Source organism: Solanum dulcamara, chromosome 3 (genome assembly GCF_947179165.1).
Source record: "Solanum dulcamara chromosome 3, daSolDulc1.2, whole genome shotgun sequence".
In the NCBI taxonomy this organism is placed as follows: domain Eukaryota; kingdom Viridiplantae; phylum Streptophyta; class Magnoliopsida; order Solanales; family Solanaceae; genus Solanum; species Solanum dulcamara.
The window spans coordinates 32,073,376-32,091,527 of NC_077239.1; the positions used below are offsets into that span (position 1 = coordinate 32,073,376).

Below are 18,152 nucleotides of genomic sequence, written 5' to 3' on the forward strand. Positions count from 1 at the left end.
CATTTGGGATGAAGTACATTCTTGTGGCAGTTAATTAAGGCTCCAAATGGGTGGAAGTTGTCGCCCTACCAGATAATGATAGCAAGAGTGTTGATGATTTTCTGTGAAGAAACATCTTTTCCAAGTTTGGAACTCCTAAGGCTATCATCAGTGATGAGGGCTCCTATTTCTGCAATAAGATCTTTCAGACTCTGCTAGTGAAATACGGTGTGCCACAACACAAGGTAGCTACTCCATATCATCCCAGTCTAGTGGGCAGGTTGAGGTGTCAAACTGAGAAATCAAGGAGATTCACTACAAGAAAATGGCTTTTTAAGGACCAAAATATAGGGCCGAATTAAAAAACTGATCCTTGAAAGGATACTATAGGGACAAGTTTTTTCACTAGTGCTTTATTCCTAATTAATTAATGTCGGCTAAAAATACTCGTCTCTAAAGTAATAGATATGTGGTCCTAAATATCTAAATTGAGTTGTACATAAGGCCCAATCCCAAATTTTCCCATTAAAATAAATAAAAATAAAAATTAAAAATCCCTCAAAATTAAATACTACATCACAAGAAATTCTTCATCCCTCAAAATTTCTCATGACCGACGCTTATTCTCTTCTCTCAAAACCTAATCTTCAAGCTTATCCTTATATATATCCATGATTCACCACCTAAAATTTTCACTAATGGATGAGATTTGTAGTTATTTTATGCCAGAGAGTCCCAAATTTTAGATATTTGTAAAATGTGTCGCTTAATGGAGGCATTGTACATTGAATGCGATTTCACAAAATGGAAACAGCTTGATAGTTTCTTCTATTTAACCTCTATACACTTCTTCATTTGACTATGGTAAGTAGTCACATACATTAGGGTATTTGATAAAATGCTTATAAGAAGTGGGTTAGCACATTCAGTTGGGATTCATGTTTTTTTTAACGATGTTGAAAGTTCATCTTTACAGGTACGAATTAGTATTTTTCTAGAGACTTTATAGTATAAATTATTTGTTTTCCTTTTATTGTTGTCTATGCTAATTTATTGGTTGTGATTATGGGTCTACGTAGTAGTTTATTGGAAAAAATCATTCGAGTGGTTAAGTATAGGCTATAGAAGTATTAGAAAGACAAAGAATAAATATGATCAACATCGTTCGACATGAAAATTTGGCTATAGAGAGAAGTCAAAGACATATCTCTGAAGGTTATTGCATTTATAGAGTTTTTTTTTAATTTGCCTGAAAGATAATATTAAGAATTTGTTGATTTAGTCTAATTTGTATCTGACAATTCTAAGTTGAGATATACTACATAAATGATGAAGTGAATAATCTCCAACTTACTTATAAATTTGTCAACAATTATTTGTATAGTGTTTGCAAATTTATTTGTTCATATTACTTAATAATGTTTGGGGTTATAGAATTGTTCAAGAAGCAAATATTTTGATATGGTTGATTTAGGCTTATGTCCCTTGAGATATATGAGATAGTTTGGCTAATCGTATATGAGCTTATCAAATGTGAAATCACCAGGAAAATTATTTATTTGGTCTTCCTCCAATACATCCTTATTATTCACTTTATAAGCTATTCATATGCGCATGAAAATAGATTTAAGGGGAATGAGAAAATTATTAGATAAGTGTCAATATAAACCAAAATTGTAGAGGTGACAATGTTCACGAGCTATAAATTGTTAGGTTGTCTATAAACTTACTTTTAAATCTTAGTGGCATATTCTTATCACATAAGACAATCGGATGCAAGCCTCCATTTTTTATAAATTAATTGGTTGAGTTTATGGGAACTAGAAAAGTATTTTTGTCTTTGCGAACTAGAAAATAATTATGATCCTTCCTTATATACAAGTGATTTTCATATAATATCCTTAGCGTAAAGATGTCAACGTTTAATGCAACCAAATGATAACAAGCACTTTGAATTACTGTTATTAAGTATTATTATTCATTCTTTTAATTGAGACTATTTATTAAGTCGAATTGTGTGAGAAAAAGTTTTATTAAAAATTGTAGAACAGAAGGACTGTAATTTTTAATCTCTAAATTTTACTGTTCAAGTCAAATTTGTGTGAGAAGATTTTGCTAGCAGATTGTGGAATATAGGAGAATAGTAAGTTAAATCCATGAATTGAATATTTTAAATGTGGAATGGTTATGTTTCAGAACTATACTGTCTCTAAAACTATGCTTCCTACATGATAACCTTGATTAAAGTTAGGAGAGTTGAAGTTCTATTTTAACTTTAAGATTTTTATTCTATTGTAAAACTATATTGAGTTAGGCAATTCCACTAACTTTTTTTAGCAAAATCGTCACTATTAAAAGACAGAAAGGGTGAGAGGAGAAATGTGAAACACGAGTTTACAGTTATTCTCATCCTGCTTTTTGAATATCATGTACAAATCAGGCCCAAATGAGAGGCATTAATGTTTTACTGGATCATTTGTCAATTTGAATACCACCTGCTAATAGCATCCCACCTGCAACTCATGTATCACGCACCAATATTGTAACATCCCTCAAAAATGCTCACAAGTGCCTTAAGAATGCTTTGGGATTATACCACTCATGTAACACATTATTCTTAATTTTTTTGGAAAATCTGAGTTCGAAACACCGATTAGGGGGTCAAAATTTGTAGGAAAATAGTTTCAGTGGATTTTTAGGACCCGTACATCGAAACATAGATTTCTCAAGGATCTGTGCAAACCAGTAAGGTCCGCAACAAGTCCGCATCGCGGACTTGCTTGCCTCTGTGTCGTGGACCTAGCAAGGATTTTCTAGCCAAATTTAGTTTTTAGTAAGGGCACTTTAGACTTTTTCCTAAATTGTTAGGTAATGAACCTAGACGTTTTTAGGACCTAATTCAACTCTATAAATTAACCTAAACCCTAATTCTATTCATTCTTCTACTATTCACCTACTCAAATATTTCTCTCTCTACAAAATACTCTCAAGGACTCCATTGAAGACTTCAAGTAAATTCACTCAAGCTCTTCATCAAAACTCTTAAGTTCTTCCAAATTAATTGGTGTTCTCACTTAAGGTATGCGGGTATTGATTAATGGATCCTTTCATCCATGAAGCCCAATCAATTTCTCAAAGTTTTCTATCAAATTAAAGTATGTCATTTTATGGGTTTTATGATCTCTATTTCTATTGCATGAATTATGATTTAAAGTATGATCATTAGTCTATTTTGATATAAATTAATGGTTATTGCATTGAATTAAAGAGTTTTTTTTATGAATTCTCCTATTTGATTTCTAGGGTTTATGATATAAAATATGAGTATTTTCAATTATACTTCCTAATGATATTATCTATATGAATTATGTATGGGCTGAAAGAAATTTTATGATCATGCATGTTTTCAAGTCAATTTTATGATTTCAAGTCAATTAATCATGCATTCATGTCTTGCCCTAATTTCAAGTATAAGCTATGATCTTGAAATTCTAAGTATGAATCATGTCTATGTATGTATGATTTCTAATATGGAAGAACAATGCCCGTATTGCACTTATGTTATGAAAATGAGCTACTCTATGATTTTCAAACCTATGATAATGACTATGATATATGAAATTATGATTTCTATGCTATATATGTATTCCGTGGGATTTGACTTAGCACTAAATGTGGACTTGAGATGGGGGCTCAAAATACAGGGTCCTTATATAAAGTCTCTTGTCTTATAACTACGTGCCACCGTAGGATTGCCTTTTTGGCCTAACTAGTGGATCCACATATAGCATATGCATGACCCGCCTAGCAGGGTAGAGTCTACCTTGGCAACTAGATTCTCCTTTCCTCCAATGTAGGGATAACATTGGGATTTCTTGTTATAGTTCGCATGGTCTTATTGTCGGTTATGGTTCCTATCCCACATAAATATGGTCCTTGTTATGTTTTAAATGACTAATCCTATCTTTTATTTTATATGATACTCTTATGGTTTATTATGCATTGATCCTTCTTAAAGACTACTTATGATTTTTACTACTTCTCCCATCATGCTATTTTAAAATGGTCATTTGCACAAACATGGTTTTCTATGCATTGTATTGCCTATATACTTAGTACATTCCAACGTACTAATGCATACTTTTGCCTACATTGTCTCATAATGTAGGGGTTGAGGTTAAAGATCATATTCCTCTATGTGGCTAGTTAAGCTTTCCTATCAGCAGTGTTTGTGGTGAGTCCTTATCTATCGGGGACTAGTCATCGAGTTGGTTAATATTTTTCAAAGACTTTTGTTATGTTTCATATTGAGGGTTAGCTAGGGACATATCTTAGCCCCCACCCATGTTCATGAGTAGAGGCATCTAGTTGGACAAATATTTTGAGTCTATGTTGTCATATGACATTCTTAAATTTTTATTCATAGTTTAGATTCTCTTATGATGTTTTTGCTTTTATTTTACCTTGTGTATGCTTATGATATGTACAAGAGGCTTAGTTGGATCCCTTCTGGGTTTCGATCGCCATGTTATGACTAGGTTCTAGATCGGGTCATGACAAATGTTTACTTTAAAAGTATAGTGAATCTATAAGATATATTGTCCTCACCTTCTTCTCTTTTAGTTCAAGTCTCTAATATAACTATAAGTTCTCCTATGTTGTATTTATTGAATAGATTCCCTTCCAACTCACTAATTGCTTTTGCATTCTCTTTGTGTGCTTTATCCTTCATTAAGGTCTAATGCTTCTTCAAAGTTGACACATATTTTCAGTTATTGAAGGCAATGATCCCGCATATCCATCAATACATTGCATTTGATAGTAGCTTGTTAAAATTAATGCTCAACTTCTCAAAGAAGCCTGAAAACCCACAAACAAAACTTATTGAAGCTAGTTTTACTAACAAGTCAAGAGGAATTCTCACAAACTTTATTTTCCAAGCTATAGTTGTAAAGGTAATTGTACTTTAATGTTTTCTGCTTTTCATTTGGGAAGAAAAGTTGGCATAGAATGATTGATTTAATGATATGAACTGATCAATTTGCCTTCTTGAGCTTGTACCATTTGTTATGATTCTAAATCATCATTTTTGATATATCAGTTTTCTTTCGACATTTAGTAGAAACTAGTAATTGCAATCAAAGTAGAAAAAATATGAAATTATCTCACCCCATGTTAGGGCAGAGCAATTTTTTCAAAGTAATATCTTCATGGTTAAGACATTTGAGGCTGGAAGATTTAGTGATATGACAGGTTTAGAATTTGTCCAAAGGTTATCTTCATGTTTAGATAAACTTATTTAATAGTTTTTCAACACTTTTGGAATGTTTGAATAAATTAGAAAAGTACTCATAAGCACTTGATTTTAAAATAAAATAAGTAAATAAGTAAAAAGTCATAATTAAGATTTCTAATTTAAGCTAAAAGCTAAAAGCCAATCCAAACAGGATCTAAGACATGTAAAAAAAAACACATCAACATTGTTATTAAATGTATTGTAATAGTCACTGTGCTTATCCAATGTAAACTCTATGAAAAGAACTCTTCATAGGATTGAGACAAATTCACAGAGTACATCGGTGTTGTTCTTAATTTTGTTGGGGCTTCCATTATGGAAGAGGAGGTGCATGATAGAAAGTAATGAGTACCACAAATTTGTGGAATGTGGGACTAATGAATATGAAATGAGTATATTATGAACATTCCTTTGTGATAAATAGATTCTTGATAAGTTGAGGTTGATATTTCAAAAAGATGGTAATCTATAGAAGAACTGATATAAGGAGGAAAATGAAAGTTAGAACCGTAATTTTGTTTAGTGAAATTCTCAAATAGCCAAAGTTTTCTCTATTAGCTGCACAATGTATTTTTTACTAATAGTGAGGTGTTTGGTTCTTCAAGAAGGAAAAGAGAACCTACAGTAGTTATGTTGGAATGTCTCTTCATTTATCACACACATAAGAGTTTCAAGCATCCATAAATCTAGAGGACATGTTGAGATTAAGATAGTTGTGTTGTTTAGAAGGAAGATATTTAAAAGCTATGTAATTGAAGATGTGTTTTATTTTTGCACTTTATTCATACAAAGAACACATAGACACCAAAAAAAGTTGCATTTTCATTTTAGATATATCATGAGAACTGACTCTTATATTTGAAACTTTTAGAAGAGGAGAATGATGAGTTGGCGTTTACGTGGAAGTAGTCATTTCTTGGTTTATTGTTCTGCAATCTAGTAAATTGCAACAACTTAATAAAATAGTACATGATTGAACATATCATATATACTTATAAAATATGTTATTCCTTATGCTATAAAGTTGGACACCTCTTTTTAATCACTTGTTATTACCTCGATTAATGTTGCTATCTTCGAGCCTTTTCATTCTGCATAATGTATTTGTAATTGCTTATGTATCATTTTGGTTTTTAAAAAATTAGCTCCTTTGATTTTAAAATTGAATTTAACACATATTGGTCAAATGTTTTATGTCCTTAACCATTGCAGGTGCATTAAATTACTGGACTTAGTCAACACACTACTATCCTTGCAATAATGATCAGTGTATTGACTGATGTTAGGCCTTCACAATCCATCTGTACTTTGACAATTGGTAGACCTTACACTAGAAATATATAGACTTTGCTCCACTTCTAGAAGGTTGAAATCTGCGTGAAGATTAGCTCCCTCCATGGGCTCGACACACTAAACCTGAAACTGCTCAAAATAGTAGCTGGAGTTGACACTTTTTTAGTTATGAGAACTGCTAAGTGTTGATTTTGGAGCTCAAAGAGCCTACGCAGTTGGATAAGCATATATGACATGATCTATATTAATATTATTTGATGAAGGATGTTAGTTCTTTTTTCATGAAGTAGTTGTGTAAACTCTGACGGTGACTCATATTATGATGAGAATTCATATATATATATATATATATATATATAATTTTGTTTTGGAATTATGTATATATGCATTTGATTATTGCTTTTAAAAATTATATTATACTTTCAAAAATAGGAAATTAAGGAGCATGTATATAAATAGCCTTCTAGGACCAGTAAACTGGTTATTGAAAACCTTTAAGAATCAATTGGTCTTATATGTAAATATCAGTAAATCTAGTCCCTAAACAAATTATCAGGACCAGATTTTTAATGGTTGTAAAATTTCTTTAATCAGGGACCAAAAATACGGTCCCTTAAATCATTTTAATGACAAGTTTAATACTTGTCACAAAAACAATTTAAGGACCAGTTTTTTCATTTAGTCCTAAATGTTTTTTAGCGAAGGAGGCTATAAGGACGAGATGTCGACCGGATTTTCTAGTTGCTATTGAACTTTAGGGACTAGAATTTCATTTTTAGGGACTAGTTTTTCCTTCTTTATTGAGAGTTTTTCTTGTAGTGATTCTAGCCAAGTCTGTGAATACCAACAGGAATGATTGGGCAAGAAAACTAGATGATGCTCTATTGGCATATCAGACAGCTTTCAAAACACCCATTGGTATATCCCCATACTAGTTAGTTTTCGAAAAGGCATGTCATTTGTATGTGGAGCTAGAATATAAGACGTTATGGGTACCTAAAAAAGTTGAACTTGAATTGGAGTGAAGCTGCACATATGAGTCTAGATCAAATCAATGAGATGGATGAGTTTCGCTTGCATGCATATGAGAGTGCTGCTCTTTACAAAGAGCGGATGAAACTATACCATGATAGGCATATTGAGCTGCGCCAATTCAGCATTGGGGATAAAGTATTGCTGTTTATTTTCAGGCTGAGGTTATTTCCAGGAAAGCTATGGTCAAAGTGGTCTGGACCTTTCACCATCACACAAGTATTTTCTCATGGAGTAGTTTAACTTGAAGCTCAAGATGGTCATAGGTTCAAAGTGAATAGACAGCAGGTGAAATAATACTTGGGATCTCCTGACGAAGTGAAAGTTGTTGAAGAACTACAGCTTGATAAAGTCTAAGTAGTCAAGGAAACTGCGTCGTGCCGCGATGTTAAATCAGACACTGCATAGAAGGCAACCCATGGGGAAAAGCTTTACAAAGTCTGACTAGTGGAGTGACCCGCATTGTGATGCGATGTTAAATTAAAAGCTTGGGAGGAAACCCAAGTATTGTATTAATATTAGATAGGCTAAATTCTATTATTTGATGTTTTTATAGTGTCATGGTGTTTTCAGTAAGTGCAGGGTCTCATAGAAGGAGAAAAATATTAAAAAGTTGCCAAGGTTCCCCACCACGAGCACATATACAGACCATATAGGGCACCACGTCCTGTGGTGGAATGGTATAATGAGCACTGTCTTAAGGAACTCGAGGATTACAGGAGGGATTATGGTCCGTAATGCACTTCATGGACCATTTTTCCTTCCGTGAATCCCAGGTAAGGTCCCTCACCTTTTGTCTAAGTCTATCACTACGGTAGAGATTATGGTCTGTGGTTAACTTCACAAACCATTTTTCCCTCCGTGCAGCCCTTGCAAGACCCCTTTCTTTTTGTCAAACTCCTATATCATGAAAGGGGACTACACCCCATGGTTCTCTTCACGAGTATCCACCATAGGTCGTAAGCCAAGTTGGCTAATTAATTTTTTAAACAACTGGTCACGACCCGAACCCAAAGTAATTAGGGATTTTTGAAGTATTACCCATTACCACCATAAAATTGGGTCTTTCCAATTCTCTCCCACTACGAACGAAAGCACAACAATCCCTCTGATCCCTTATTATGTAAACCACTCCTCTTCTCATTGATTCCAGTCGCAAGTAGTATTTGTGTGGGTAGTCTAGTGTCTTAGTACTTGGGCCTATGAAAAAGATCAAAAGTGTGAAGCATACATTTAACAAATCAAGTAAGTACTTATTTCAATTTCTTGTGTCGATGCAAAATGGGAGTTGAGTTGTAGTTAAGATTATGTGTGCATAACTATTGGGCTATGTTCGAATATAGGGTGTATCTATAAATGTGCACTTGATTGGGTTATTTGAATTTGGATAGTAGTAGTTGGAATGTGGAGTGAATGCATTCTTGTATTTACTTATCTATGAATGCCTAATTGATGAGTTACGTATTGCAATGTGCTAAATGTTCTTGAATTGGTGTAAAGATTAAGTTGTGAAGAGTGAAGTCATTTGAACAATGGCAGAACCGAGAGGTTAGGGACGATGACCTTCACCATAGACCGTATTGTGATTCATGATCCATGGTCGAGGCTAATTGTCCTCACTATTGAAAAGGTTCCAAGTATAGGATCACTGAAGGCATCACAGACCATGAAGTTTATCACGGCCTGTGGTATTGTTCCATGGTCCCAACACTTAGAAAATTTTCAGCGTACCTCCTGAGACCTAGATTCTGAAAGGCAATAAGGAAGCCTTCACGGTCCGTGAAGACCTCCACTGCCCGTGAAGGTCCACCATATTGAAACACTTTGAAAATTTTTCTGAAAATTTGAAAAATACAAAAATACTTCTTATTTTAGTTTTCACTTACGATAACTCTATGATAGATTAAGCGACGCCATTTCTTAAGGATTATTATCATGCTAGTATGAATCACGGGAAAGTCTGAGTATCTATTTAAATTCGTTGCATTGTCTTGTTAAAATACTAAATATTTATGGCTTTTGTAGGTACCATGGCACAGCCATGCACCAAGAACGCTTCCCAATTCACACTCTATTACTCCATATCCGAAGAATCAGAGTATGAACTAATGTATGAGTAAGAGAAAGTATCGGGAAGTGAAGCATCTAGTGGTTCTGAGGTCCAAGTGGACACCCATATCTCTCCTCATGCTCCTACATGACTAGATCCAAAGCAGCTGCTGAGGCTGAGGCCACTCCCTCCCAGTCTAAAGAGGAGGCAGCCAGCTTGGACAATAAGGCAAATGGGGATGACACATAATCCAGAGAAGGGGGTAGTGTTGCCGGTGATGAGGATGACAGACTGGATCCTATAGAGAGATTTGTCCATGCAAAAGAAAGTGACCAGTTGCGGGCTGAAATGTTATTACTTTTTTGAGAAATGGGTGCCTTGTTCTAGGTCAAAACGATATCTTTGCAAATGGCTTAACCAAAGGGTCTAAAGGCTTGTATATATGAGCCATTGTGCTAGAGGGTTAGGTGGTCCCTGATAACCTCTCCTCCCTACCTAAGCTCAAAGAACTCTTCTATAAGCATCATTTTGGGTAGATGACCAAAAACCCAGGATGTTATGGTAAAAGTCTAGTCTGGGAGTTCTATTCTGCCTATGCCGCCTCAATGATAAATGATATGCCTACTGAGATCTCGAAAAAGAAGAAGAGGGCCTTAGCGTTAACGAAACCACCATTAGATGAAGTCGCAGTTTGTGGAATGGTAATGAATATCTCTGAGACTACACTCAACAGGTTCTTATATGGTCCGAAATTCTAGACTGATGTTCGGACAGGTCCCTATGAGATCGACAACACGAGGTTAGTGATAAGGAAAAGATGGGCAATCTCAAGGTGCGAGGAATGATTATGGGATAGATTGTGAAGCATATCGCTATTGAGGGAGAAAATATGTCGTAGGTCACTAATGCCAAACATCTGATTACTAAGGCTTCACTCACATTTCCAACTAAGTTTTGGTGGGCCATTGTCCATTCCCATCTCCAACCCACTGCAAATGAAAACACCCTTCATCCCATATAGGCATCTCTAGTAGCCTGATTTATGGCTCGGTTTGAACTATAAAGCGATAGGCTAATTGCGGCCGAAATTTGGGACCAAGTATTTAATGAGCGTGCTGGACTTCCATTCTCATGTCTGATCATGGCGTTATGTGAGTACATGGAGACAGTGGTAAATCGCCACTTTGACAAGCGCATCCCAGTAATGAAGTCCTCAAATGCGGCACTGATAAAGGATTTGGACAACCCGATGTACAAGACCAAGCTGGGCTGACCTATTGGTCTAGTCACTATGCCTATAGGTCCACCTCCTCCTACTCTGGCTTTGAAGGGTGAGACTTCATGTACTATGAAGGAGGAGACCACAGAGAAGCTAGAGGGAGATACCATGCCTACCCTTTCCACACCCACAGTTTTAGGTATTAGATCCTGTTCCTTATGCCCTCCTTGAGCAATTGGTGTAGGATAAGTGGTAGACACGGGCATTAGTTGATCAGGTGATTGAGAGACTCCCGAGGGTTATCTAGATAATGATATAAGCGAAGGTGAATCAGATTCGTATCGAGCTCCGATGGGAGGTGACATTGATATAGGGCCACATTGATGGCCTTGAGGCTCATATTACTACTCAGAGTGGTCTTTTAGGTGATTCAGAGAATGCTTCCTTATGGGCTGAGTTGGCTGCCTTACAAGAGGATGTGGGTAAATTGGAAGCGAAGTCTTCCTCTATTATTCCTGCTAGTGCTACATATACCTTGCTATAACTGTTTTCGACACCCCCTGCACTTGTGTAGCTTGATGGAGTGTGAGGCTCCATTTTGGCACCCGAGCCCAATAACAAGGGCATGGGAAAAAAGTAGTGACAGAGAGATGATTCCCTAGATAAGGAAGAAAAGGAAAGAAGATCAGAGATGAAAGCTGATAAGAGAGCTAAGTGCGCCTCCCAAAAAGAATTCCAGGAAAGGTAGGAGTTTGAGAGGAAACAACTTGACGCTGCAAGTTTTAGAGAATCGACTAGCGGAGTCACTCATTTTGATACTGCTATGATCCTGGCTCCAGATGGGACTGTGAGTGAAGTGCTTCCTAGCACACTTACTCCTACTACAGGCGATGACCCTTTGGGGGAGCCTATATCATTGAGTCCACCAGCCGATGATGGTGTCACTACACCACCACCGACTGATGCCTAGGGCATCATAGGTATGATCACTTCCATTGTAGTTATTATTAAGTTCTTTGACGTGCAATTAAGGACAATGCACATTCATTTGATAGGGGGTGGGGCATCCTAATGCTTAGAGTTTTTGTTGCCATGTTTCATTTCTGTGAAGCGTATATATAGTGGAACTAGCATGTTTAGGATTGTTGTTGTGTAAATACCAGAGTTTATAGAAGGATACAATAGCCTATGAAAGGAAGAAGTCAAATTGAACTAAAATGACTCCTAACTAAAATTTTTGTAAAATACTATATGATTGATCTGGCTTGTGAAAAATGATTTGTTAAGATCTTTATAGGAAATTGTACATATTGACTTGTCGATCAAATGCTAGCTAGGGCATGACTGGGTTGATTAGTGCTGAATTGTATAACATATGTGCCATGTTTGTGTGAGCTTAACTACTTAGTTCGAACAATGCATCTATAAGCTAGAACTTGCCTGGTTTGTCTTACTGAAATGATTGAATAGCTTGATTAGGACATGATCATAGTGCCTTGGTTGATAATGAGCCATTTACCCTAAATTTAACCAGCCAAATGAAATTATACCCTTTAAACCAAAAGTTTGAGCTTGAATAGAGTCTTTGATTAACCAAAATTCACCTTCTCTTTATGTTTGTGAATCTAAATTTTGGCCCTGGTCCCTTGAAGGACAATGTGTACCTCAACTCAGTCTAAAAGCCTAAGTTGAGAGTGGCAACTATGAGGAGAATCAGTCTATGAATCTTTATCTTAGCCCTGGTCCCTCCTAGGAGATTATACACTTCAACTCAGTCCAAAAGCCTAAGTTGAGGGTGGCTACCATAAGAAAAAACAACAAATTTAGGGTATGAAAGAATGGTGGAATGAGAAGAAAAGAAAAGTATGGGTTGTGTCCGCAAATGAAAAAGAAAATAATTGCAAAAATGAGTTATAAAAAGAAAAAAAATAAGATTGAACAAAGGAGAAGACCACTCTCGATAAGAAAGAATGAGGAAATAAGGGAACAGCAAGAGTTTGGGGGGTTGAAAACAAGTAGCTAAGTTAAAAGTAGCTTTTTAAAGGGCAAAGTAGTCACTTTCTTGCTAAATGTACCCTACTTAACCCCGAGCCATTGTTACAAGCCTAAAAACTCCTATTCTGATCCTAAAAAGGTTATTCAAGAGTTCAAGTATTGAAAATAAGGGTAAGCCTATGGTCTTTGCTTTTGCATTGATTGAATTTCTTTTAAGAGAGCGAGTAGTTTTGTTCCAGTCTCCATTTATCCTTAATACACTATTTGAGAGACTTCTTTGTTATGAGGGCACTATGATTATATTGTTGAGTTGCTATATTGCTTAATACATCGTCAGTTGCATTTGTTTGGTTGACTGTGAATAGTGCTATGTCATAAATAGATCCTTGTGAGTTAGTTGGACTACCAGTTTATTACATAGTTGAGAATGAGTCATGGTTAATGATATGGGCTACTATATATCTATCCTACATCTATTTGTATTTGCGCATAGTGTTATTTTATTTTGTGTCATTGCTTGAGGAAAAACAATGGTTCTAAGTTGAGGATGTTGATGTGTCGTGTATTTACGACATTTTTGATGCTCAAAATAGTGAATTAGTGTGTGTTGCAATCATGTTTTTTTGATATGATGTGCCTTTTTTTATGTAGTAGAAAATCTAAGTTGCGCATGAGATTTGATGATTTTTTAGTTCTGAGTACTGGTTGGCTGAGGACTGAGGAATACAAGCCTCACCATGGACAATATTGCTGTTACACCCCACACTTTTAAAACTCGGAATGTCTTATAAGTTCCTTAGACATTATCATTTAAGCCAGATACGCTACGACACTATCAAAGAACTCCAAGAAAAGGAGAATGTGATGCCCCATAGTAGGGAAGGTTGGAAATAGGGTTATGAGAAGTTGGAAGAAGTTGGAGGCCAAGTAAGGAGTCGTGGGACTCGACTTACCTACATAAGTTACTAACTTAGAAGTCCTACACACTTAAGCTACTTGAGTACCGTCGAGCTTAAGTAGCAAGGATTACACAGGTTCTTAAAATAAGACGAGATTACGAACCCATGAGGAAGAGAAAAAGACAACACGTGGCAGCCTAGGAAGGAGACACGTGGCATCACCTCAAGCAAGCAGGTGACCCACCTGCTTGGGGTCAAGTAGGTGACCCACCTACTTGGGGGAGGTGGACCCCACTGCCACATGGCAGCACCCTATTGGCAGCATGCATACGTGGCCCAATAAGGGCTAGACACGTGTCGCCCTATGGGGTTGACACATGAGTTTCCAAACTTTGAAAGATCAACTTACCTCCGCTCCTATTTTGACTCTACCAAAAAGATTAGAAGGGTTTGTGGTTTATTGCGATGCTTCAAAGATTCATTTGCGTTGTGTCTTGATGCAAAATGGTAAAGTTATAGCCTATGATTCTAGGAAATTGAAAGTTCATGAATGTAGCGAGCCTACCCATGATCTTGAGTTGGCGGCCGTTGTTTTTTCTTTGAAGATTTGGTGGCATTACCTCTATGGGGTGTATCTGGATGTGTATACCGATCATAAAGGTCTTCAATATGTGTTCATATAAAAGGACCTCAATCTAAGACAAAGAATATGGCTAGAACTCCTCAAGGACTATGATATGAGTATGCATTATCATCCAGGTAAAGACAATGTGATTGCCAATGCACTTAGTAGAGTGTCTAAGAGAACTGTGGCTCATGTAGATGAAGGCAAGAGGGAAATGGTAAAATATGTTCACCGGTTGGCTAGATTAGGGGTGAAGTTGTGTGGTATCAATGATGGTGGTATGGTTGTTTAAAATGGGTCTGAATCCTCCTTGGTGTTGGATGTTAAGTCAAAACAAGACCTTGACCTGACATTTATTAAGTTAGAGGTTGGTGAAGGAAAAGAAAGTAGAGGTCTTTTCACAAGAGGGAGATGGGATGCTATACTACCAAGGTTGGTTATGTGTTCTAGATGTGGATGATCTAAGAAGTTTGATCTAGATGGAGGCTCATAATTCCTCATACTTTATTCATCTCGGTTCAATAAAAATATACCGAGACTTAAAAGAGTTCTATTGGTAGGGTGGCATGAAAAAGGACATAGCAAGGTTCATATCCGAATGCCCGAATTACCAACAAGTGAAGGCCAAACACCAAAGGTCAGGTGGCCTAGCACAAGATATCAAAATACCTACTTGGAAGTGGGAAGACATGAACATGGATTTTGTAGTAAATTTGCCTTATACCAGGAAGCGTTATGATTTGATTTGGGTAATTGTTGATAGAATGACTAAGGCGTCTCACTTTCTACCGATCAAGACCACTTATAGTGACGAAGCCAATGCCAAGTTGTATATTAGGGAGTTAGTAAGGTTGCATGGTGTGCCTTTATCCATTATTTTGGATTGTGGTGTTCAATTCACCTCTTCCTTTTGGAGGTCGTTTCAAATGGGCCTCGGTACTAAGATAAAGTTGAGCACCACATTCCATCCTCAAACTGATGCGCAATCTAAAAGGACAATTCAAAAACTAGAGGATATGTTAAGGGGTTGTGTGTTGGAGTTCAAAGGAAATATCTACTGCTCATCGTGTTTGCCTATAATAATAGTTACCACTCAAGCATCGAGATGGCGCCGTTTGAGGCTTTGTATGGTTGACAATGTAGATCTCTGATTGGGTGGTTTGAAGCATATGAGATGACCTTGTTAGGTGCCGACTTGGGGCTAGATTCTTTAGAGAAGGTGAGGATCATTAAAGAAAGGTTGAAGATGGCTCAAATTCATCAAAAGTCCTATTCCAATACTAGGAGAAGGGATCTTGAGTTTAATGTGGATGATTGGGTGTACTTGAAGGTGCCACCCATGAAGGGTGCAGTTCAGTTTGGTAAGAAAGGAAAATTAAGCCCTAGGTATGTAGGGCCTTATAGAATCTTGAGGCGAGTTGGCAAAGTTTCTTATGAGTTGGAATTGCCTTCGAAAATGGCCATGGTGCTGTTACACCCCGTATTTTTATACCTTGGAACGCGTTCTGAAGTCTCTTGAAAGGCTCTTAAGTTTCTTGCAAGGATCGTAAGCCTCTTAAGTTTCTTAAAGTTTTTTAAAGCTCTTAAGGGTTACCATGTGATCCGGATAATCTATAACGCTATCAAACAACTCTAAGGAAAGGAGAATGCGATACCCTATAATAGAAAAGATTTGAATTAGGTCTATAAGATTCCAGAAGAAGTTGGAGGCCAAGTAATGATTCGTAGGAATCGACTTACTTACGTAAGCTACCAACTTGAAAACCTTATATACTTAAGCTACTTGAGCACATACTAAGTTTGCGTAGCAAGGATTACATAGGTTCATAAAGCAACACAAGATTACGAACCCACGAGGCAAAGAAGAGAGCGAAACGTGGAAGCATGGGAGAATAACACATGGAAGCAAATGGAAGTGCCATGTGGAAGAAGCTGCAGCAAGGGGGTGGGCCCCCACCTTCCACATAGATGCCCATGAGGGGTGGTGCGATGTGTTGGCCCAACAAGGGCTTGACACGTGTCACCACTTGGGGCTTGACACACGTCACCCCCCTAAGGTGGTATATATATACATATTTGATGACTTTTCAAATCATTCTTATCCCTTAAGTTCATCTTTATCAAAAAACAAAAGAGACTACAAGAAAATTCTAGAGAAAAGAAAGGAGAGAAACTTGAAGCTAGAGAGAGAGAGCGCTCGGATTTGGGAGAAAAAAAGGTGAGTCTCCAATTTAGTTCCGTAAATTAATTGTGTAGGGTGAACCATGATGTTATGAAGGTGTTATTAATTAAAATTTAGGATTTGGAGCAGCCCAAAACGTTATCAAACAGCCACAAAGTTTTAGGCGCGCTAAAGGGACTTCCGAGGCAAGTTTCGACGAGTTTGATGAGTTTTGGGCAAGGTAAGGGTTTACCTTTCAAATTGGAGTTTATGATATTTTTATGAGGTATATTACATTTCTTAAAAAGGTTGGAAGTGGAAAAATTGCATAAGGATGCTATACGCTAGAAACAAACTAAATTGAAGTTGTTGTAGTTAAATCAAAGTCGCGTAGTGTGTTGTTGCTGTGGTGTTGCGGTTGCAGCTGGTTGGGTGGTGTGTTGCAGGGTTGTAAAGTATTTTAAAAAGGGTATGGGTTCTTATGGTTGCAGACACATGACCCTCCATTTGGTATGGTTAAAGATTTTGCAAAATAAAGATTAAAAACTCTATTTTGGTATCGTATTTTGGAGCTAGTTGTTTGGAGCTTGTATTGTGCAATGTTGAAGTGACTTACTTGTAAATATGTTGCTGTTTTTTATTGTTGTTATGGTTATTGATATTTTAGCCGAGTCAAAATCTCGGGTACATTGAAGTTACAGCAGAAATGTTGCCTGATTTTTGGTAGCCTCGGAACTACTAACAAACTAGTCGAAGGTAATGGATAGGAAGTGACTCCTATTAGCACTTGGTTGTAGAGTGGCATATTTGAAAGTGAAAGGATATTAACCTTAGTATTACTTTCATATTAAAAAGGTTAAGAAGATATCAAGGCAAGTTGGGTTACAATTAATACCCTTTTTTTCTTTTGATATGTCTCAACATAAGTATATGATGATATATGTGTTACACCCCACACTCTCAAGCTCGGAATGTCTCTTAAGTTCTTTATACAATATCATGTGAGCCGGATAAGCTACGACACTATCAAATGACTCCAAGGAAAAGAGAATGTGTTACCCCATAGTAGAGAAGGTTGGAAATAGATTCATAAGAATCCGGAAGGAATTGGATGCCAAATAATGAGTCGTAGGACTCGATTTACCTACGTAACCTACCAACTTAGACGTCTTACATACTTGAGTTTCTTAAGGACATACCAAGCTTACGTAGCCTGGATTACATAGGCTCCTAAAATAAGATGAGATTACGAACCCACGAGAAAGGGGAAAAGACGACACGTGAAAGCCAATGGAGGAGCGACATGTGGCAGCACCTCAAGCAAGCAGGTGACCCACCTACTTAGGGTCAAGTAGGTGAACCGCCTACTTGGGAGGTGGGGCCCACAAGGACACATGGCATCCTAGGGGTAAGGCATGGATCTGTGGCCCAATAAGGGATGGACACGTGTCACCATATGGGGATAACACATGTCACCTCCTAGGACCACATATATACATGTATATGTGTCTTATACTACAGTTCTGATCCATTAAGCTGCAGGAAAAACTCAAGAACAAACCCTAGAACAAGAGAGAAAAACATGACGGCTTGGAGGAGAAAA

General features: G+C 36.9%; 1 long non-coding RNA gene across 3 annotated transcripts; it reads left to right on the forward strand.

Moving 5' to 3' along the window:
* Window positions 1-505: 505 nt before the first annotated feature.
* On the forward strand, window positions 506-6,948 carry LOC129882517 (uncharacterized). Of its 3 annotated transcripts, none has more exons than XR_008765787.1 (3): window positions 506-843; window positions 4,148-4,934; window positions 6,488-6,948. It is a non-coding gene; the product is annotated as an uncharacterized LOC129882517 (long non-coding RNA). The 3 variants fall into 3 exon arrangements; XR_008765788.1 differs by lacking the exon at window positions 506-843 and adding an exon at window positions 850-955; XR_008765786.1 differs by lacking the exon at window positions 506-843 and having other exon boundaries at window positions 963-4,934.
* The last annotated feature ends 11,204 nt before the right edge of the window (window positions 6,949-18,152 follow it).